At 43.9% G+C, this 22,404-nt stretch overlaps 1 long non-coding RNA gene across 8 annotated transcripts; it reads left to right on the forward strand.

The window, feature by feature from the left end:
* The first annotated feature begins 8,078 nt into the window (after window positions 1-8,078).
* On the forward strand, window positions 8,079-21,901 carry LOC120398426. Of its 8 annotated transcripts, XR_005594395.1 has the most exons (7): window positions 8,101-8,197; window positions 9,058-9,098; window positions 10,149-10,193; window positions 16,327-16,499; window positions 17,109-17,172; window positions 19,614-19,698; window positions 20,123-21,571. It is a non-coding gene; the product is annotated as an uncharacterized LOC120398426 (long non-coding RNA). The 8 variants fall into 8 exon arrangements; XR_005594397.1 differs by lacking the exon at window positions 9,058-9,098 and having other exon boundaries at window positions 8,099-8,193; XR_005594398.1 differs by lacking the exons at window positions 9,058-9,098; window positions 10,149-10,193 and adding an exon at window positions 21,620-21,901 and having other exon boundaries at window positions 20,123-20,355.
* The last annotated feature ends 503 nt before the right edge of the window (window positions 21,902-22,404 follow it).

Here is a 22,404-nt window from a genome sequence, read left to right on the forward strand (position 1 = left end):
GTGCCAGTCCTCCACCAGTCAAGGAAATGTGATGGGGTGATTTTTCCGCAGCCACGAGGGAACTCTTTACCAGGATCTGCAGCACTTTCACCAGCATAGAGACTGAAATGAACTGAGCCCTCATTGCCTGCAAGCATTTGTTCATATCTTTACAGAGTTCAAGGTCAGAAGGGACCAGATGATCTAGTTCAACTTCCTGAATGTCAGAGACCATTACATTTCACCTAGATATCCCGATCTTAAGCCCACTATTAGTCCAAAACATTTCAAGCTGTAGGGAACTAAACTATGTGCCACAGGCAGATAACAAGAGAGATCCAGGTGCCACCAATGCCACCAATTTTGGACAGCTCATTTTATACTTGGCACTGTGACAAGCCTTCATTATAAAAGGGATCATACCTGTATTCTTGCCTGCAGTGAGTGACCAGTCACCATGGTCTTAAAGGTACTGTTCTAAAGGGCCAAATTCTTATTTGGTGTAAATGGATGAAATACCACTGAAGTCAATGGAGCTATGTTCATGTATACCAGCTGAGAATTTGGCCCAAAGTGGCCAAAGGTACTGCAGTGTTTAGCAGGTCTCATATTTGTAGCATGAAGGTTATATTTAATCTTGGGGAACTAAATAGTTTAGAGATGGCAACAAAAACTTGGGCCTCACCCTGTGAAATGGAATGCTGAGCCACTTCTGCTTATGCAATCACTGCTTATTATCAAAGCTTCAGTTTTTAATTGACTTCAGTGGGAATTGTGTGTGTCTATCCAAAGGCAGGCTCTGGCCAACTAACTCGTTCTGTGGAAAGTATGTGGGATGCACTCATTTCCAGTAATAAAATTAGTATTCACAAACCTTTAACTTGTAATTGGGGACCAAAAACCTCTCAAAGGAAATGGAAGACAGTTGAAGGAGGAGGGTGTGCTCCTTGAACGTACTGTCGGAAATAACTGGTCAGTGCTCACATGGTCCCAGGCATGATCTGAGACTTTTTTAGAATGGAAGACCTAGATTTGCTCAGGTTTTCTACAGGAGGCTAGTGTGTGCTGCTATAATCATGTTTCTATTCAGAGCTAAAAAGGCTTCGTTATTATGTACTTTGCTTAGTGAAGGCTGGTTGGTAACAGGTGTACACTCTTGTAGCCCCTGAAGGAGAGAGAAAACCACAGGCGCAGAACCCTGGGCAGAGCTGCTGAGGAAATCACAGTGGGATGCAGAGGGACCTCAAGCCTAAATCCTTGGTCTGAAGGGAGAGACATGTAGGTCTCCTCCTGAGAGAGGTGATGGTAAGAAATCTTGAGACCTTAAGTGGGTGCCCTAGAGGAGGCCAAGGTCTTTGTGTGTCAAAGGTGTAGTTTACCCTAAAACTGTGAGAGCTGTATCATTTTAAAATTGGCTTATAACGTGTTTCTGCTCTGGCCAATTGTTTTCCACATAAATCTGTACTTTGTGGGAAACTGATGATGCTGGTGGCACATGGGTAATATTGGCTGTAATGTAGGTATGGGTGAAATGAAATTTAAATGATAAAACTCAAAGTGTTTCCTCAGGATACATTTCAAATTTTATTGGAATGAGCAGAAGCTGGGGCAATGTAAAAGAGTTGATATTTGGTAGGCTTAACGGCCCTTTGAAAATACCTAAGAGCAAACCTAATAATAATACTAGTAGAAAGTTAGTCAATTGTCCTCTGAAGAATAATAAGAGTTGTTTTTACATGCATCAGCATGGGGGAAAGGCAATAAATTGTTGCATACGTAGTCCCAATAGCTGGGTTAACACTCCTGGGATACATGAAAGAAGAACACTTTGGAAAAATACTATACTTTAGCAAGGTTTTAATCTTTGCAGTGGAAATTTTAAGAGTTTGGGAGAAAAAAAAAGCCAAACAACCATCTTGTATTTGTTGACCCTCTAGAGGAAGGTGAAATATTTACTGTCTCCCAAAGATTATCTGGTTCTCAAGGCCATTAACAGAATCTTGAGGGCCAGAGTCTCAGCTGGTGTACACTGAAGTCATGGCAGTATCTTGATTTACCCCAGTTCACAACTTGGTCTGGAATAGTGTCCTTTTGAATTGTATCCACATTTCATATTCCTATACAAAAGCAAAAACATGGTAAAGCAGAGGTGGACAAACTACGGCCCACGGGACCGTCCTGCCCAGCCCTTAAGCTCCCGGACAGGGAGGCTAGCCCCCGGCCCCTCCCTCACTGACCTCCTTCTCTGCAGCCAGACCACCGCTCAGGCAGCAGTCTGGGCGGTGGGGCTGCACGCTCCTGCAGAGCAGTGTGGCAGCGTGTCTGGCTCCGGTCAGGTGGTGCAGCTGCCAGACATGCTGCTCTGAGCGGCATGGCAAGGGGGCGGAGAGTGGGGTGGGGTGGATTAAGGGGCAGGGAGTTCCGGGGGGCAGTCAGGGGACAGGGAGCAGGGGGTGGTTGGATGGGGCTGAGGTTCCGGGGAGGGTTGGTCAGGGTATGGGGAACCGGGGCAGGGGTTGGATAAGCATGGGAGTCCCGGGGGGCCTGTCAGGGGGCGGGGGTGTGGATAGGGCTTGGGGCAGGGGTTGGATAGGGGGTGGGATCCCGGGGGTTGGATAAGGGCTGAGGGTCCCAGGAGGGGGTAGTCAGGGGACAAGGAGCAGGGTGGGTTGGATGGGTTGGGGAGGTTCTGAGGGGGGCAGGAAGTGGGAGGGGGTGGATGGGGGCGGGGGCCAGGCTGTTTGGGGAGGCACAGTTTTACAACCCCAATGTGACCCTTGGGCCAAAAAGTTTGCCCACCCCTGTTGCAAGGTGGCTAATGTGCAACAATTATATTGTATGGTTAAGTCCAAATTATGCTTTCTGTTATGCCATTTACAATAGTGTCTGTTATACCAGCAGCATTTCTGGTGGGAAAAATAGGGCAGTTTTTTCCCATGGCATCCTATGGCTGTAAGTCATATTCTTTCCTTGATTGACTGGCTGATTTTTTTTTAAATCAGGTGTCTCCATTGTTAGAGACATTAAACACAAGTAACTACGCCAAAAGAATTAAAATGAAAACTCCTCCACTGCATGAAAGGATCCGAGCAGAATCTCAGCTGTGCAAATGATCAGAATTGTTTTGCACCCTCCTTAGTCTCCATTCAATTTTGATGCGTCCTTCCTGAACTCAAGGTCTATAATTGTGATGGGCTCTTGTGGGGGCTGCTTTTAACATGCATCTTCCACTGCACATCTGTGTAAGGGCCAGTCGCAATCTAATCCTTAGGATTTTGCTATATCAAAGACAAACAACATACAAAATTAAATCAAAGTAAAAATGGAGAAAAATACAAGTTTTATTAAGTCATCAAGGTGTTTACTCCCAAATCTCCTAAATTACCACTTCACCAAGCCATGTTGTTGCTATCCCATGTGATACCCAGATAGTAAAGCTGATGAAATCTGAATATTCCCATTGCTGTGACTTAGATATGCGTCCAGTCTCTGGATGCACACCAATGTATCTGAGATCACAATCTGGCCTAATGTGTGTAGCTAGTAATGAAATCGATGGAAGTTTACAATTGATTTCAAAGAGACTAGGTTTTCATTTTGTAGTCTTCACTGTGGTTTTTGTAAGACAGAGCCCTGTGGGGATATAAAGTGCTGACATACAGTGTGTCTGGTTTAAACATTTTCTAGAAGCAGATTTACACATTTAGCAGGAAATCACTGTGAAAATATCCCTTTGCTTCCCCTCTCCTTCATTAGCTGATTCCACAGATCAGGACCAATCAGCCAGTTATCTGGATTATTATTATGGTTTGAGCCATCACTTTAAAGCTGTCTAAATAATTGTCAGCCCTTTCACTTCCATTCATGTTTCCCGCTTTCTGTATTATTTTCAGACCCTTTAATTGTGTATTTAGATGCATTTATTAAAAGATTTAACTTTATAAGTTTTGATGATTGTCTTCTGATCTGATGGTTATGAATAAGTCATTAAATACTATCAAATTTGTAACGGATCATCAGTCCAAGCCTTTCATTCCAGTGAAAGTGCTCACAGGTTGATATTTTAACATTTTCTTTGTTTTTGCTTGTCTGTGGTTGGTCGGGCATTCTTGGGGCATTCTCTGCACAAGTGATAAAAACAGCTCTGAGTTATGACATTGGAAAATGGAGCTGGTTGAAATGTTTCAAATTGTGAAATTGTATGGGGTGGGAGATGGGAAGAAGGTGTATACAATTTTAATGTTTTCATAGATCCATAGATTTTTAGGCCAGAAGGGACCATTAGGATCACCAGTGTAAGCAGAGTCAGGATGAGATCTACCCTGACATCTGGTGGTACATTATGAGGAGTGGGCAAAGGAATTTCAGAAATGCACATTTGCATTGGTAAACCCACTCCACTTAGCATAACACACAGCAGCATGGGATGGTTATTTTCACACTGTGGAATCCCCAATTTCTTTGTTATTGGGGCAGGAAGGAGAAAAAAGTGCTGCTACCTTAATTATGTGAATGAGGAACTATGAGACTGCTTTATGACAGAAATGACTCAACCTACATTAAATAGTACTTGCTAGACAAGGGACATGGGTTCCAAAACCCAGTGAAGGGAGAGAGGCTGGGGACTGGTGTGTGTACCTGATGGTATGGGCCCCTTTTGAGGGCTTGGAACACCAATTGCACATCCTCCTCTCGCCACTGTTAAAGAGCAGAGCTAATTTTGAATCCTTTAGGAGTACATCTGGAGGCTGCTGACCTGAATTCATGTTGGGCCAAGGTGGCACTGGGGCTCAAGTTGAAACCACTAAAAGAGCTAAGCTTACTGAGCTGAGATCACTGAGTGGGGGAGCCTGAAGATTGATCGCTAAGCAGCTGGCAGAGCGGAGCAGTCTGCAGCACGTTGGCGCAGCTTGTGGAACAGTGAGCAGTGTGGAGCGGTTCGCGGGGACGGCTGATGCGGTTCACAGGTTGGCTGGAGGAGCGGCACAGCTGATGGAGTGGAGCCAGTCATGGTGAAGGCTGCAGCAGAACTCCACGGAGAAGCAGGGCAGTCGGCCCTGGCCCACGTAAGGTGTCCTTTAACACCCTGTGTGTGCCCCCCCCATTTCCACCCAAGCTGGGGGGGTAAAACTCTGCAGATAAACTTTTGAACTCTGGGGTGGCACTGACCAGAGACAGAGACTCTTGGGTTGTTGGACTTTGGGGTGATTGGACTTAAGAGCCTAAGGGGGAAAGGACAGTGCCAAATGTACTTGGAAGTGGGTTTTTTTGCTTATGGTTTGTGTATAGTCCTGTTTGTGGTGTCTCTCCAACGTGATGCCGCATTGTTTCCCTCCTTTATTAAAAGGATTTTGCTACACTCAGACTCTGTGCTTGCGAGTGGGGAAGTATTGCCTCCTAGAGGCGCCCGGGGGGGTGGTAGGTAATTGTCCCAGGTCACTGGGTGGGGGCTCGAGCCGGTTTTGCATTGTGTTATTGAAACGGAACCCCTGGATACTGAACCCGGCCCTTGTTGCTGCAGCCAAAGAAACTTACCACATTTTTGCATTAAGGTCGTGACTTCTGTTTGAGCTACAGTATCTAATTAGAAAGATGTACTTAATTTAAAGACTGCAAGCAATGGAGAATCCACCACAACCATTCTTCCAATGGTTAATTACCCTCCCTGTTAACAATTTTCACCTCATTTCTACTCTGAATTTATCTAGCTTCAGTTTTCAACTCCTGGATCTCATTATACCTATTCCTGCTGGATTGTCACTTCTTAACTTTCTCTTTGATAAACTAGATCCAACTTATCTAGTCTCTCACTTCAAAGCACGTTTTTCAGACCTCTATTTTCCCTCCTACCCCACTATTTCAACTGGGGTTGAAACTTTTTGAATGTCAACATTTCAAATTCAATTTCAAATTTTGAAATTAAAAAATGATAAACTCATAAACCCCCACCCCCGCTTTTTAACTAGCTTCAAGCAGATGGAGAGGGCTGAGAGAAGAGAACTTCTGGAAGCTTCCAAATGGTCCAGTTGGGAGTGGGATACCCTGAGAAAGGGAAGGTGTTTCACACCCAAACTCTCAGAGTTCAGGGGATCTCCTTCATGCTTTAGGCTGTGCTTGAGAAGAACCTTTGCACTAGGTCAATATCCTCTGCCCTCTTTCTGGCTGCATGGCTCCTTAATAAGGGAAGGACTTTGTTTGCCTTTAACTTGCAGCAAACTGAAGGGGCCAAGTACAAGTTAGCAGAGTTGCAACAGGGGTGAATCAGGCCCGGGGCTAAAATTATGATCAGGTCCTTTCTTTCCTTTCTCCGGGGTGATATCTTTGATCTCTCTCTCTCTCTCTCTTAATTTTAGGTGTGATCCAAGTTTGATAATCAAAATATTCCAAAATATTCCTCCCTCACACAGTTACTTCAGTGTGGATTCATCTATTGGGTAGGCTAACTTTTTTGTTTTAAGATGATGGTACAGGTTACATGCAGCACTATTCAGAGGCACACATTTCTAGTGATTGGAGATTGAATTGGCAAGGAGGGCTTGAGGAACAAAATCTGAGTATTGTTTTCCCAAGATGACCGTAGGCACATCACAGTTGCAACATACCCAGCCACCATTGGGCACATGAAGAGTGTGAGTCTTGTGATGATTTTTGAATAGCAGAACAATACACGATGTCTTCATGCCCTGCAAATGGGCCTTTTAAAGCACTTTAAAAGAAAACTCCCTGTAGTATTGTGGTGCGACAAACATTTTTAAAAAGCAACAAAGAAATGAATCAACACAAAAACACTCTTGCAACACAAGAATGTTTGGTATGGGATTAATCATAGAGCGGTGATTAATGTTACAGTACTGCTGTTTTTTGCATGTCTTAGACCTAGCGATTCACAGGATAAAAGAGATCATATATCTCTCTGTTGTTTCAGAGAGCTCTTGGCTTAATAATTAAAAGTGATTGATTGTTCCATGCAGTCAGTGCTAGTAATGGGTCAGATTAATAGGAAATTGATCATATTTTGAGTATATCATTGCAAAGTGCAGCATTAGCTGCAAATGTATGTAGAAATGTATTACAGTGTGAAAATGGGAGGATGGGGAACAGATCCTCAGGTCCATTAGCTTGACTGAGGAACAGACAAGGGATTTCCATCCACATTCATGTTGCTGGATCTCCCTGTGTGATGACTGATATAAGGGTATGATCAACATCTATCTGTTCTTGGGATACGCTTAAATATGTTTTATTAGTCAGTTTAATATAGGGGTGGCCAATCTGTGGCTCCGGAGCCACATGCGGCTCTTCAGAAGTTAATATGCGGCTCCTTGTATAGGCACCGACTCCGGGGCTGGAGCTACAGGCGCCAACTTTCCAATGTGCCGGGGGGTGCTCACTGCTCAACCCCTGGCTCTGCCACAAGCCCTGCCCCCACTCCACTTCTTCCTGCCCCCTCCCCTGAGCCTGCCATGCCCTCGCTCCTCCCACTCCCCCTTCAAGCCTCCTGCACGCCATGAAACAGCTGATCCAGAGGTGCAGGGAGGGAGGAGAGGCGCTGATCAGTGGGGCTGCCGGAGGGCAGGAGGCGCTGGGAGCAGGGGGGCGGGAGCTCATGGGGGGCTGCTTGACATATTACTGTGGCTCTTTGGCAATGTACATTGGTAAATTCTGGCTCTTTCTCAGGCTCAGGTTGGCCACCCCTCGTTTAATAGGTTAGTTTAAATGGAGGAGAGATGTAGCAACAGTCCATTCCGTGATTGCTGAATCCAGGCTCAGACCTTGTCTGGTAGCTCTGTACAACACACGCTGTGTTCCTCACTCTGAGAGCTGGAGCCTGGTGTGTGTGTGTGTGTGTGTGTGTGTGTGTGTGCATACACAGCACCCTAGGTCTTTCTCTTACTGATCCCCCAACTGCTTATTAACCTTCCAAATATGTTTATAGTAGGGATGAGATAAATCCACTTCCTTCTGGTCTGATCAATACCATATCATTGACCATTGTTATTCAGCAGACCCTGATGATAAATAACGCAGGTGGTGATGAGACGGAGCCACCTCATAGAAGGGACCAGGAGAGGGATTCTAGAATAGTATCAGGACTCAAGGAAGTGGGTGAGGAGGTTGGGAGGGCCATTGGCAGGAGGAAAGTAACTGACCTAGGGAGGGTTCTGTATTTCAACGTGGTTGTGCTGCTGGAGGCGGTAACTGCAGCACGAGGAAGTAGGTGGGGTATTCCCTGCATTGCATAGAGGTGGCATGGGCACAGAGGACCAGTTTTTGTTTAAAGGTATCTAGGTACCTAAATATGCAGATAGGCACCTAGTGGGATTTTCAAAAGCACCTGAATGCCTAGTTGCCATTGACTTTCAAATTCTTTCTCTGGTGTAAGTTACAGCTGCCTCACAGATAGCCTGACTTAGGCCAGTTGGTAACAGTGCCCGAGAGGGCATTATGCAGCTGGGCATCACTGAAGCAGAAGGCACTCAGGCTGTGCTCCATCCTATACAACTCCTATCCAGAGCAGCCGAGAGTGGATAACACAGGGCAGCTTTCCAGCCCTTTTGTGCCATGGAAGCAGCTCATGAGAAATGCAGGTCTGGCCCAGAACATATATCAGAATGAGGTCTTTAAGCTGTGGTGCCTGGGGCATGAATAAGTTCTTCATCTTAATAGCTTCAGAATCAAACTGAGAGGAATGTAGTAGGCTAGCCAGTGGCATGTAGGAAAAATACAAATAGTCCTAATGATACTGAGGATAATAACGAACTGTTCCCAATCTGTCGGAATGAGACTTAAAACACTTTTAAGAATAGTTGATTGATACCATGCACAGCAATTGTATAAAGAATGAAGTTCTGATGGGCTGAGGGCTATGTGATTACGGAACAATAATAGACAATCGTTCAGTGGGCTTGAGTAGATTTCATAAGAAATGTTATTCATCTGTGCCTGAGCTCAAATTCTCCCAATGAATACAGGCAGCAAAGGCAAGACTGCCACATCTAATGAACTTGCTATATGGCATATATATTTCTGTATTTATTTTCTCATTACGTGTGATCTACTGGTTCATTCTTTTGACAGACATTCTGCTCTGCCACTGCTAACAAAAGAAAGGACGCAGGGTAAGAACCCAGTCCCATTCCTCTTGAAACCAATCGACTTCATGGGAGCTGGATCATGATCTAGGTCCTGGATGCTCTCTTTGGGCCTCCAGCAATGTGTCTTCAACGGAGCTATGTAGGCCAGAAGGTAGGGTGGTGATGGTGGCTTACAGAGACCATATTCCTGCTAGCTGAGGGTGGAAAGATCATAGGCCTGTAAAGGTCAGGGTGGGAAGCTAATAAGAACTGTGTTACCTTTCTTCAGCTCCCTGCCCCACTGGGAATGCTCGGGGAAGCTGCTAGCTATGGCTATTAGCATAGCTTCATCAAAGCCACATTGCCGGAGGCTCAGAGGCAGCATGCAGGCCCTACATGGCTTTAGCATCTCAGTCATCAGAATTTGTGAGGAACTTGAGGGATCAGTGTGGTTCGTGGTTGGGCCCTATGGCCTGTTCTATGAAGGGCAAATCCTGCCCCCTGACAGAATGACCAGGGAAGACTCATAGAGATTTGGTACTCTTCAGTCTCCCCCGCCAAATAATTTTCCCACAGCAGGGGCCCAACATTCTTTCTTGGCTGAATTACTTTACTCTGAAAAGGATATTGACTTGTTTAAAATAGCTAGACAATCTTGAGCTACTAAAGAAAATAATAATAAACAAAACAAAACCCAAAGGGCTAACTCTTAGATGAGCAACTGGAATAAGAAACAGGAACACTTCTGCATCTAAGGGTTTTTGAAATTGCAATGAGTAAAAGAAAATTGCTAGTGCTTCAAAGACAATGCTTGCAGAGATGTTTTACTGACCTCATTGTGATGGCATAATTAGCAAAGTCACTTTGTCTGCAATGGAATCACTCACTGGAGTAGGGTTGCCAATTTAGGCTGAACATATTCCTGGAGATTTCATCACATGACATAATCTTTAATTAAATATTAATCTTTAATTCCTGAAGACTCCAGGACAATCCTGGAGGTTTGGCAACCCTAAGTAAGCACTACTCCCCATCATAAATGTTTGCAGATTTGGACCCTAAATTATTAATCCTAGTTTGTCTGTTCTCATTCAGGAGTTGCTTGTGAATCTGGTGGCAGCAGATCTCTTTTCTGAAATGGTAAAATCTTATTCTGTCTGGTATTTGCTAACTGAGTGTATGTACTGTACTATAGGATTTATTATTACATTTTGTTGTTGTTATGCATTTAAGTAGCATATAGGCACTCTACACATGGGTTAGAAATACATCACAGTTCCACAAAGGGCACAACCCTCTATTGCCTTGCACCTTGTGTAGTCACAGATTTGCAAAGTGGAGTATAACACATGACTACAATGGGAGTATGTTATACCCACTTTGCACTCACTCTGCCCTGATGTAAATCACCACATAGCATGCAGGCAGTGGAGAATTGGGTGTTCTTACTCATAGACCCTTTCTTAAATGGCTCACAACCTGATGGTAGACATTATTGTCCTCTTATGCTGGTGTAAATCAGTGCTTTCATGCTGGCTGAAGTCAGTGGAGTTACACAGCTGTAATGCCAGTGTAAGGGAGAGAAGAAGCCAGGGAAAGAATCACAATAGTAACCACTGCTCCCATCAAAGCATCTTTTCTCTCTAAATGAGTTTGTGGTTTCCTCCTGTATTTGGCAAAACGGGGAAATTTTCAAAGGCATGATCTTATACTGACATACCTATGTCGGGGGTTGAAAAAAACACACCATCTAGTGACATTGCTATACCAACAACCCCCAGTGTAGCTGCAGCTATGTCAATAGGAGGACTGGTCTACACTTAAAATGCTACAACGGCACTGCTGTAGCACTTCAGTGAAAACACTACTTACACCTATGGGTGGGGTTCTCTTCTCAGCGTAGGCCAGGGGTTGGCAAACTTCGGCACGTGGCCCATCAGGGTAATGCGCGGGCGGGCCGTGAGACATTTTGTTTAGGTTGACCGTCCACAGGCACGGCCCCCCGCAGCTCCCAGTGGCCGCTGCTTCCTGTTCTCGGCCAATGGGAGCTGGTGGGAAGCAGTGGGCCGCAGGGACATGCTGGCCGCTACTTCCCGACGCCCCCATTGGCCGGGAACGGCGAACCACATCCACTGGGAGCTGTGGCGGGCTGTGCCTGCAGACGGTCAACGTAAACAAACTGTCTCGCGGCCCGCCAGCGGATTACCCTGATGGGCCATGTGCCAAAGGTTGCTGACCCCGGTGTAGGCAATCCACCTCCCCGAAAGTCAGTCACTAGGTCAACAGAAGAATTCTTCCATCGAACTAGAACTGTCTACACTGGGCCTTAGATCAGTATCGCTACATCTCTCAGGTGTGGGGATGGGTTAATACCGATGTAAAATCTCGTGTAGACCGGGCCGAAGAGTTCTTCTGTTGGCATATCTAATGTCATTTGGCGAGGTGGTGTTCCTGAACCATAAGCATACGTTATGTCTATACGAGGAGGCTATGCCAATCTGTGTTTCTCAGCCGAATCACAATTTGAAAATAAGCTGCAGTTTCTCTGAGTTGTAGCTGAGGAAAAAAATTGAGAGACTAGAACAAATAATTTTTAATTTATTCTTTTGGTGCTTTTTAACATATGGCTTCATTAATTTTCTGTTGGCACAGAAATTATGCAGAAAACATTCTCAAGGGTTTTTTTAGTTAGAAAAAATGCCCTACTCTTTTGATTCTATAGATTCCGGAGGAAATGTGTGTTGGTAGAGAGGAAAGAATCATTTTGACATGCCACTCAGCTTTGCCAAACAGCTTAGCAGAATCTCTTGCTTGGAGAAAATAACCATCTGCTTAACTTTGTAAAGAGGAGGATAACAACCTATCCAAGGTTCTAAAAGTGGTCTTGTAAATATTATAAAAACTAGTTCTAAATGCCCTTTTCATGCTTGTACAGCATCCATACAACAATCTAGCAATTATGTACTTAGTACACAGTAAATGTTAATATTATTACACATTCATAGGCCAGATTGCTGGCACATCATCTCTTTTCAGAACTTGCATTAGAGAATCAGGTGTAGTGAAAGAAATGAAATATTTTTAACAAAAGAACTTCTTTTGGAAATATAATACCATGCAAATTACTTTAAGACCTGTGAAGTTTTAGAACTGTTACTTTCTTGCTGAAGAAAATGTTTTCTTCCTCCTTCCCGCCCTCCAGTATTGGCCAGAAGACTTTGAGTGCAAACGATTGGATTTTGTCTGATTGCCTGAAGCTTTGGCTGGAAAGTAAATAATGACTTGATTAATAGTCTCTTAAATGGCACATATGCTCCTTATTCTCTGCTGAAATGTGAAATAATGTATATTAGTCACAGTGAGTCACTTGTTCCCTCTGGAGTTGAATGATAACATTAGTGAGGTTAATTCTTTCTCCATTTAGAGCTAAGTACCATAAGAAGGCAGACTACATATGATATTTGACACTGATAGAGATGTCAGACATCTGGATTTCTCTGTGTGTTGAACATTCTTGCTTTCAGCATAAATTCTCACATCCTGCCTGTAGCAGGCTAGAGTCCTGAACCCTCCACAGATGCTCTGCCACAGCACATGCAGCTGCTCAAAAGTGCCAGGTCCATAGTCTCAATGACTGGTGCTCTGCCTGATATGTTTCATATGTAAGCCTCAAAGCTAGAAGGCTTAGCATATGTCTACACTGCTCGTGGCTGGCCTGTGCCAGTTGACTCAGCCTTGCAGGACTTGGGCTAAGAGACTGTTTAATTGTGGTGTAGATGCTCTAGGACCCTGAGAGGTGGGAGGGTCCCAGAGCTTGAACTATAGCCCGAGCCTGAATATCTATACTGCAGTTAAACAGCCCTATAGCCCAAGCCCAAGTCAGCTGGCACGGACTGTCCACAGGTGTCTAATTGCAGCATAGACATACCCTTGGACGGATGGAAGTCTCTGCTGCCTTTACAAGGGAATAGACAGCTGTAGGGTGACTTCATTTACATGAATTATTGTTACTTACTTGTAGTTCCATAAACTATGTTTTGTTGCTTTAGCTGGAATTTTTTTATGTTCTTTTTGTATAAATGATGATAGATTGTTGCCATTACTGTACGCACAAAGGGGCATAGGAATTGCGCAAGTAGGTCCCTGGAGTAAGAGGGTCACCCTGACTGACAGGTAGTGGACTCTGGTTTGGGAGTGGGATTCAAGTGCAAAAGATTGGGAGCATTATCCCAAAGAATAAGGGTGCTGTTCAAGGGTCCCATTTTACTCTGGGTCCCCCATCTGCAGACTGTGAAGTCTGGGTGGAGTGAATGGACTCAATTGGTGGCACCAATGTAGAGCTGGCTCTATGGCAGGGTCTGACTGGATGGTGGCAGCACAGCAGTGACCTCACAACAAGCCCCATGTTGGTAGCAGAGCAGGTGTCACAGGGCAAGACCAGGAAGCTGCATATCTGAATAGGACCTGGTGGTGCAGACTTCACTGGACTACTGGAGTAGACAGGCAGAGGAAAGCCACCCTCTGATGCCCGCCTGACTATAACTGAGGCTAGCTGGCCTTGCAAGTGGATTTTAGGTGAGTGTGGTTTGCTTTGTTGCTAAGAGTTCTAGACCTCAACAAGCCAGATGATTAATACTTGGAACTGTGCTGATGGCCAGAGTCCTCTTATGCTGACTGGGTCTTGCTCGTTTTACTATATGCAATTATCTGTATGGTTTTCATGTGTCTTGTGTTTGGCTTTCCCTTTTTCCCAGATAAAAGGTACTTGTGATTCAGTGTTACCAAGGACACTTGTGAGGACTTGCAAGTGGGAAAGAACCACCTGGGAAGGTTACCACTAGGTTACATTTTAATTGCTTAGACTCAAAAAGTAAGAGTACAGCTCTGGGCAGTGTCTCAAACCTTAGTTTCCTTTATGTTAGATTGAACCTGACCCTTGGTGTTGCCATTGGCACCTAGCAGAAGTGGTACATGTGCAAAATAAAGAGTGGTCACTGGTGATCAGAGGGGTGACAGAAAGAGAGCAGGAGTGGGGTGGGTTGTGGCTAACGTAACAGAGTCTGACAGGAGAACCAGTGAGGGGAGGGAGAATGGAGGATTGTGGGTATAGGAATCATGGAAGAAGTGGAGCAGTTAGGAGAAAGGAAAAACCAAAAATGGCAGCAGAAGGAGATAGAATGTGAAAGTGGAAGCTATGGAGGTAGGAAACACTTTCTAACTATAAGGATAGTTAAGCATTGGAATAGGTTACCAAGGGAGGTTGTAGAATCCCCATCACTGGAGGTTTTTAAGAACAGGTTGGACAAACAGCTGTCAGGGGTGGTCTAGGTTTACTTGGTCCTGCCTCATCACAGGAGGATGGACTAATGACCTCTTGTGGTCCCTTCCAGCCTCACACTTCTATAGTTCTATGATTTTATGCTGTAGTAGGACAAACACAAATTTGGCAGCACACAGGGGAACAATTTCTTTGTTCCAGAAACTTCTAATCAGTAATGATTGTTTCAAAACTACAGCACTTTTAAAAAATAATTAAAACCAGGTTTTTTTAATAATTATTTTAATTAAATTAATTAATTTAAAAAATAATTACAACCAAGAGTTCTAGGGGTCTTAATTTTCTTTCCTGCAGAGTGGCGGATTTACAGGAGCTTGGAGTTATTTAATATAATTCAATTTAATGATGTTGCACCAGTGTAATTTAAGGCAGAATTTGGCTTACTATTTCCCCGGTTACTGGCTAAGAAAATTGAATGTGGGAGAAAAATCACATCTATATTCATTATTCTTCTGTATTACAGCCTGAATTTCCAATTAGAAGGGATGGCAGGAGGAACAAAACATGTCCAAGCCACTTAAGTTCAGAAAACTCAAATGAAGCAATACAGTCCAAATTTTTCCTGTCAGTGGAATAGTTGAGGGTGTAATTCAGTACAGAATTTGGTCTTACACGTTTTCCACACAATGATCGGTTCAAAAGAACAGTATAGAAAGAAATGGTGATTTCCCTCAAAATCCTCATCACAATCATGTAAAGTTCAACAACGGTATTCCTTCCAGAAAAGCAATTTAAACAGCCTTCTAGTCTGCATTTCTTAACCAGGAAGCAGGCAAAGTTCAGTATCTATGGTACTTACATGGCCCCCATCGCTGTAGTATCCAAGTGCCCAGAGCCTTTGGTGTATTTATCCTCACAATACCTCTGTTGGTCCTATTTACAGATGGGGAACCAAGGCACAGAGAGATTAAGGGTTTGTTTAGACAAACAATTAGTGGGGAGCAAGCTGGGGTATAAATCTGCACTAACTGTCTGAGTGGACCTTCATGCAGTGCACCAGAATTTCTCCAGTGCACATTGACAATAAACTAGCATGGTAGCAGGGCCCACATGGACAGTTAGTGTGAAGTAGGCTAATGCGCTGTAGATTTGCACCCCAGCTTGTCACACACTAAGAGTACGTCTACACTACCTGCCAGATTGGCGGGTAGCGATCGATCTATCGGGGACTGATTTATCGCCTGTAGTGTAGATGCGATAAATCGATCCCCGATCGCTCTCCCGTTGACTGCTGAACTCCAGCTTGGCGAGAGGTGGAAGCAAAGTCGACGGGGGAGCCGTGGCGCGCTGCGAGGACGCGAAGTAAGTAATTTTAATTCGATCTAAGATACGTCGACTTCAACTACGCTATTCTCTTAGCTAAAGTTACGTATCTTAGATCAATCCCCCCCAACCCCGCAGTGTAGACCAGGCCTAAGTATTAGTCCAGGGTCACACAGGAAGCAGGGACTTGAACTGTGGTTTCCTCAGCCCCAGGCTCTGAGCCTAACTGCTAGACCATGCTTCCTCTGAATAAGAGGTTAGTCTTGAATTAAAAGGCCCAGTCATTAGAGCGGGCTCTTATCGTCTTCCCTTGATTTCACCCTTTCACAACCATATGAAACAGAAATGTAGGTGCAGTTTCCATCATCCTTTTTAACATCGGCCAGTATTTTAATGCACGCTTCATGCAACAGACAACTACAGCCTGCTAATCTGTTCTGTTAAACGGGGTTTTTTCCATTCCTGATAGATGGCCAGCTTATGCCCTCAGAGATACAAGAACGGAAGCTCCCCACCCCAAGAAGACATCATCCCTTCTAAACACAAGAGCATCCCTCATCTCTGCAGCACTTTCGCCCTCTCACCAAGAGCCTTGTAGGGCTCTTTTGTAGGGTTGGTATCTGTGTGGTGGGCTGTGGAGGGCAAAGTGACTGGACATTCTGTTTTTTCCAGGACTGTCCCATTTTTCAACTATCCTGGAAATCTGGAGCCTTCAAACTGGACACATAAAGCTATTTGTTTTGTGCTCAGCAGCATCCCGTATTCCTCCTCCCTAGCAGGGGGTGCTACTGCAGGGGAATCCATTCTCCCCAGGGGGCCTGATACCATACATGGGACTAAAACAGGTAAAAGTTTTCCAAAGTTTGATTTTTATGAGGGGAGCTCTGCTTCATGGTAGCAGAGGGATAATGTATGGCCCTTCGTTTGTATTTGTTTTACTGGAAATGCCTATGTTGCTTTGTTAACTGAATCCCTGAGGGCTACAGTTTGCATTTTTTTCTGTCAGACCCCACTTTCATGGGCTAGATTCTTAAGTCATTTATCTGTTCCCACTTTTTTTCTGCATTATTAAAATATCAGTAAAGAAGTATTTTAAAAATGTGCAACCAACCAACCAATCAATAAATAGCAACCAGAGAGTGATCAGCTTCCTAGCTGAGGAGGCATAAGGGGATCGTTTATATCGCCAAGTGATTGGAATAAATTATGTTCAATAAACTGGTTTCACGTCCACTTGCTGCAGACGATAATGAAGGAATAACCTACAGTATGCATTTGGTAAAAAAAATAAAAATTCCCCACTCTTGTTTCAGGTGCTCTGCCTTTATAATTATAGAAGAGATGTAGGACTGGAGAGCCCTGCTTTTCACAGCATTGCAGAAAACTACCGGCTCTCAGCAGCACAGAGACTGCTGATAACCCTTTTAAAGCACAAATCATTCCTAACTTTTTAGGTCAGCCCCTGTGAACAGAGAGGAGAATCACTACCTAAGTAAACAGAGCGTTTGAACACAGTATGTACACTGGTGACATTCTGACATTTTGGTTATAATACACGCATTTAAGATTATTACACTGTGAAAGAGTTCTGGATTCACAAGGGTTTTCTCAGTCTTTTCTGAGCCTGCATTACAGCTGCAGTTTCAACTCTAATGACAAGCGGCTAGGTTGTCTGCTGTTGTAAATCAGTACGACGTCAATGGAACTACACCAGTTTAAAACAACTGAGGATCTGTCTGACTGCTTTTTCTGAACAGACCTGCTTATAGAGTCCAGCTGGTTACAGGCCTTGATTCTGTTCTAAAGTTGCTTTTACACCAGTGTAACTCTGTTGACATCAGTGGAGTTACACCTGACTTACACTGGTGTAAGTGAAAGCCAAATCATCGCCTAAAGTCTGATTGTAAAAACTGGCTGTGCACCATCCTTAATATTTCCAAATTTATCACCAGAACAGCTGATTTGTGAGCTGTGTGACACTTTAACAGATTGTCTCTCTGTGCAGTATTGCCTCCAAGATTAGGTGAAAAGAGGCAGATCCAGATTCTGCTGGGTGCAGCAGAGAGGGGGCTATCAAGGAGCCCATTATCACTAAGTGGTTCTGACCCTGATCCTAAACTGAAGAACTCAACATGATTTATGCCATTCAGGGTATGTCTACTCTACCCGCCGGATCAGCAGGTAGTGGTCGGTCTATTGGGGATCAATGTATCGCGTCTCATCTAGACGCGATACATCGATCCCCGAATGTGCTCCCCATCAACTCCGGAACTCCACCAGGGCGAGAGGCGGAAGCGGAGTCAATGGGGGAGCGGCGGCCGTGGATCCCGCACTGCGAGGACGCGAAGTAAATCAATCTAAGTCAATCTAAGATAAGTCTACTTCAGCTATGCTATTCTAGTAGCTGAAGTTGCGTATCTTAGATCGATCCTCCCCTCCTCCCAGTGTAGACCAGGCCTAACACCTCTGGGAGCAGGATCAAACCCTTTCTCTCCAGCCTGACCCTGGGCACAGCTTAGAGCAGACTGGGAACTGAACAGTGCCAGCTGGTGATACTTGGTGCACATCTTGCTCCAGCCACCCTCCCAGCTGCCTTGACACATTCCTTGTGTGTTGGGAGGAACGCAGAGGACCCATGTTTGCTGGGTCTACACCTGCTCAGGCCTCTCCCATCGGACAGGAGGTACCGGCTCCCTTTGTGTCATAGGAGTGATGATTAGGGAGCACAATAGGCTAAGGACTCTGGCCTCTCTCTCTCTCTCTTTTTAAATTAAAATGATACGTCTCTGTAAATGGACATCTAAAAAACATAAAAAAGGTACAACATATGGACACGTAGATTGTATCGTTTTCCTTCATGTGCACACAAGTTGCGTAAAAGGATGCTGTTTCTCCATCGAATACAGTATTTAATAATTAACATCTGCTCAATGGGATAAACTTCCTCACATAACTGTTTGCAGGCTCTGGACCTCATTTGATGATGTTAAAATACTACGTTGAAGCTCATTTACAGGACAAGACAAAGCAAACAGCCACAATCCCATCAAGATGAACCACTCACAGAGGCAGATTAAGGTTTCCTGGGGCCCTGGGCCAGAGCAAGTGGGGGGCCACTCCACCCCTTCTGCTTGTGGGCCTGTGCCCGTTCTGCCCCTTCCACCTGAAGCCCAGCACACAGCCCCACCCCTTTCTGCCCTTTCCCCAGGGCCCTGCCCTTGTTCCACCCAGGGTCCCCCCATTTCATCCCCTCACTGCAGCCCCCAACCTATTTGCTCCTTTCTCTCTCCCCTGCCCCCTCCGCAGCCCCAAGACCAGAGAAGCTCTGTCCCCACACCACAGCCCCTGGGTAGCTTGCACTGCTGCTCTCTATGCTGTACTTGGTCTATGGTTAAGTGGTGGACTTGTGTCTCCAGAACTGTCCTGATACTTTTCACATGTGTTAAATTCACTTAAAACTTTTCTTTAGAGAAATGCAGGGAAGCACATACAATGTTGTAAATTAAAAAATTGGGGGTGTTTAGGTCTAATATTTACCCTAATATCGTTATGTTCCTAATTATAAGACTGGTGGTTTTCTTGAGTAATTAAGCCTCTGAACCAGCAATTCCAGAGAAAATTTGGAATACACATGCAACGTATATAAATTTATGTTTTATTTTAGCTCTAAATTTTGGCACTAACATTAGTGTTTACTTCTATAATACATAGTGGGCTAGATCCTTAGTTAATGTATATCAACGTAGCTCCATTGGCTTCAGTGGAGTTATGCTGATTTACACTAGCTGAGGATCTGGCCTTGAATTTCTATAAAGTTCTTAAATCTTGATTTCTTTTTGGAATTCTAAGGCAAGGGTGTTCAGTAGCATTTTAAGTTACAGGTGCTCCTATGTTAATTCTTATTTGTGCTCTGCTGTTTGTTAAACAACATTTTCTCTGAATTTTCTCTTGGTCAGTAGAAATTGAAATTGACAGGCACAATTTTCTGCAAGGAGAGTGGAAATGTAATGAGAAACTTGGTGCCATGGATATTCTTCCATGCAGGTATGTGAGAGTGACTGTGCTCTCGTACAATTTATGTTGAGTTTCTAGGGAAAAAACCGGAGGATTCCATACGAATGCTACTTGTTACCATGTTGAATTGTTTCCCTCCATTAAGTACCTCCCCAAAAATCAGAGTACTGACTTTTTAGGAATATTCACACTGAATATCAAATAACCCAGAGCTACTGATCACAACCAGTGCTATGTTCTCTGTTATATTCTATTATTATTTTAATGCATTGATATGTTGGTTTACATGTATGGTATTGGTAATGTTAGGAGTATTGTAATGCTTTCTATAAGTAAGCACAGACATAAGTAGCTTATCATAGTAGACAGTGGTTGGTTTCCATACATATACCTTTGGTCTAGGGAGTTTGATTTGTGCAGATTAGGGATGTGATTAATCTAATATATATTTTAGATATTCCAGATGCCAAAGGCCATCTCTCTTCCAACACATGCAAATCTGGATAATGACTCCTTTGGACAACGTCCACTCCCATTGACTTCAATGGGCTTTGGATTAGCCTTCCAGTGAAGATAACCCATGCTCACATCATGACTTGTAAGGAATGAACTCAGCTACCACCATTCTTCAACATACACTGAACTTGGAAAGCAGCTCCGCAGGCCAGAAAAGACTTTTACTTCTTGGTGAGCAGCTAGCTCATTGCTGCAGAGATTTTAGTGCGGATTCCCCCAAAACAGGATTTGCAGCCTATGAAAGTAAACTGGAAATTTCCTTGTCTTCTAACAGTGTTCACATTTTAAATGTATTACTGCAGGGCTAACGTTTGCCCTCAGTTACACCTACACAACTTCATTAAGTCAATGGAGCTGCACCTGAGGGCAGAATTTGGTTCTAAGGCCCTGATCTCGCAATGAGCTCCATGTAGGCAGAGCCCTAGTGAGCAGGATTGGGACCTATGGTTTGTATTTTAAGCTCTTTGTCAATATGACGATACTCCACTAGCTGCTCCACTGAGAAATCCCTAAATGCCAACCTCTAGAGAAAGTATGAGAGGTCCCAGGCCACCTAGGCAGATTGTCCTAAAATGCCATAAGCAGGGAGAAAGGATGAAGAACTTCAGCCCACTCCCACTCAGACTGATTCAGACATGCTAAGTCCCAAAGAGAAATCATTCACCTATGCAGACAGCTACTTAGATACTGAGTCTGAAGAGAAAGCGAAAAGAAATCACCGTTTGGGAACTTTCGGAATTGTAGAGCATTACCAAAAAGTAGCATTTAACTCTGCAGAATGGCACCCTTTATTTCTGATGGGGCATTCTGAGCCACTTTTATTCCCATAAGCAGAGCTGCATCTTGGGACAGGATGTTGGTGTCATGTGTGCATAAGTGTATGCACGCTTTTGCATGTCCCTCTTTGAAAATCTGGGCTTTGCTTTAGGTATAAGTTAACGTTGCCGCGGGATGTTTGTAAACATTAAACAATGTGTGTCCTTGCATCATCCTCATCGATATCCTAACATTTGCTTTGTCCTCCAGCATGAGATAATTGTTGATATAAGGCTGCCATAAACTGTTGCTGACGACTTGTGGGATTAACGGGGCTGGGAAGAGATGGCAAAGTATTAGATTTGTTCCTCATTCTGGATTATAGTTTGATCAATTGTACTGTGTCATGAAGGTCCACATCAATATGAAAGTTCAGGATTAAATGAAGTGTATACAGTATTTTACAATATCATCACTAGTACTTTTGTTAATGGGCTTTGTTTTCTCTTCGAATGATCTTTGCATTCACTGCTAGATTGGAAAGGGCTGTTTTGACACTATTTATTGTTCTAAGCTAAATGCTTCAGTATTAGAAATTGCCAGTGATCTCTTTCAATAAGGGAATGGTGGAAAGGGAGAGAGGACACTTTATGTAGTAATTATCTTGTAACCAATTTAGACTCACTCGCCATTGGAATATTAAAAGAAGTTACAGCATGCTGCGCCTCTTGAGGACCTTTTCATGGTTCCATATTTTTCATCACTGAGGACAGAACTCAGGACATCAAGGAAAGGTCTAGAAACTGAGATTTTAACCACTTGATTCTAAAGGACAATCTCCATTAGCCGTCACAGGACTAGGGCTTTAGCCCCCATGGATCAGTCACTAGATGGTGACATGATCGCACACACTTCAACAGTCCATCAAACAGCAGTGCATCTATTACATACACACTCCCTATTTGTGGTACATACCTTCATTTGCTTTGGAAACATTAAAAAAAGTGATGCTCCTGATTCCATCTCCTTGCCTTGCTCCTCTTTGTTTCCTCAGGACACAAATTATGTGTAGGGAAATTTAAATATGCTGAATGTACTGTGTGTGGCTGGAATCACTGGGTGGTAAGTCTATGGTGTGTGTTATACAGGATAATCACGTTAGATGCCCGTATGTTAGATGACCATACTCATCTCTGAATTTCCTGTAAAAGAAGGCCTAATAGGTATATTTACATGTAACAATCTTTGAACATAAATTCGCTGGTTTCTTCTCTTTTCTTCTCCCTTCCTCCCCCTCAATTTGAAAACCCATGCCTGCATTTTCAAAAATGACAGATTTATCTCATTAGACTGACCTAACACTTGGTAAAGCACCCCCATCCTTTCATGTATTTATACCTGCTCCTGTATTTTTTACTTCATACATCTGATGAAAAGGGTTCTAGCCCTCGAAAGCTTATGCTT

The sequence above is a fragment of the Mauremys reevesii genome, linkage group 2 (assembly GCF_016161935.1).
Source record: "Mauremys reevesii isolate NIE-2019 linkage group 2, ASM1616193v1, whole genome shotgun sequence".
Lineage (NCBI taxonomy): Eukaryota > Metazoa > Chordata > Testudines > Geoemydidae > Mauremys > Mauremys reevesii.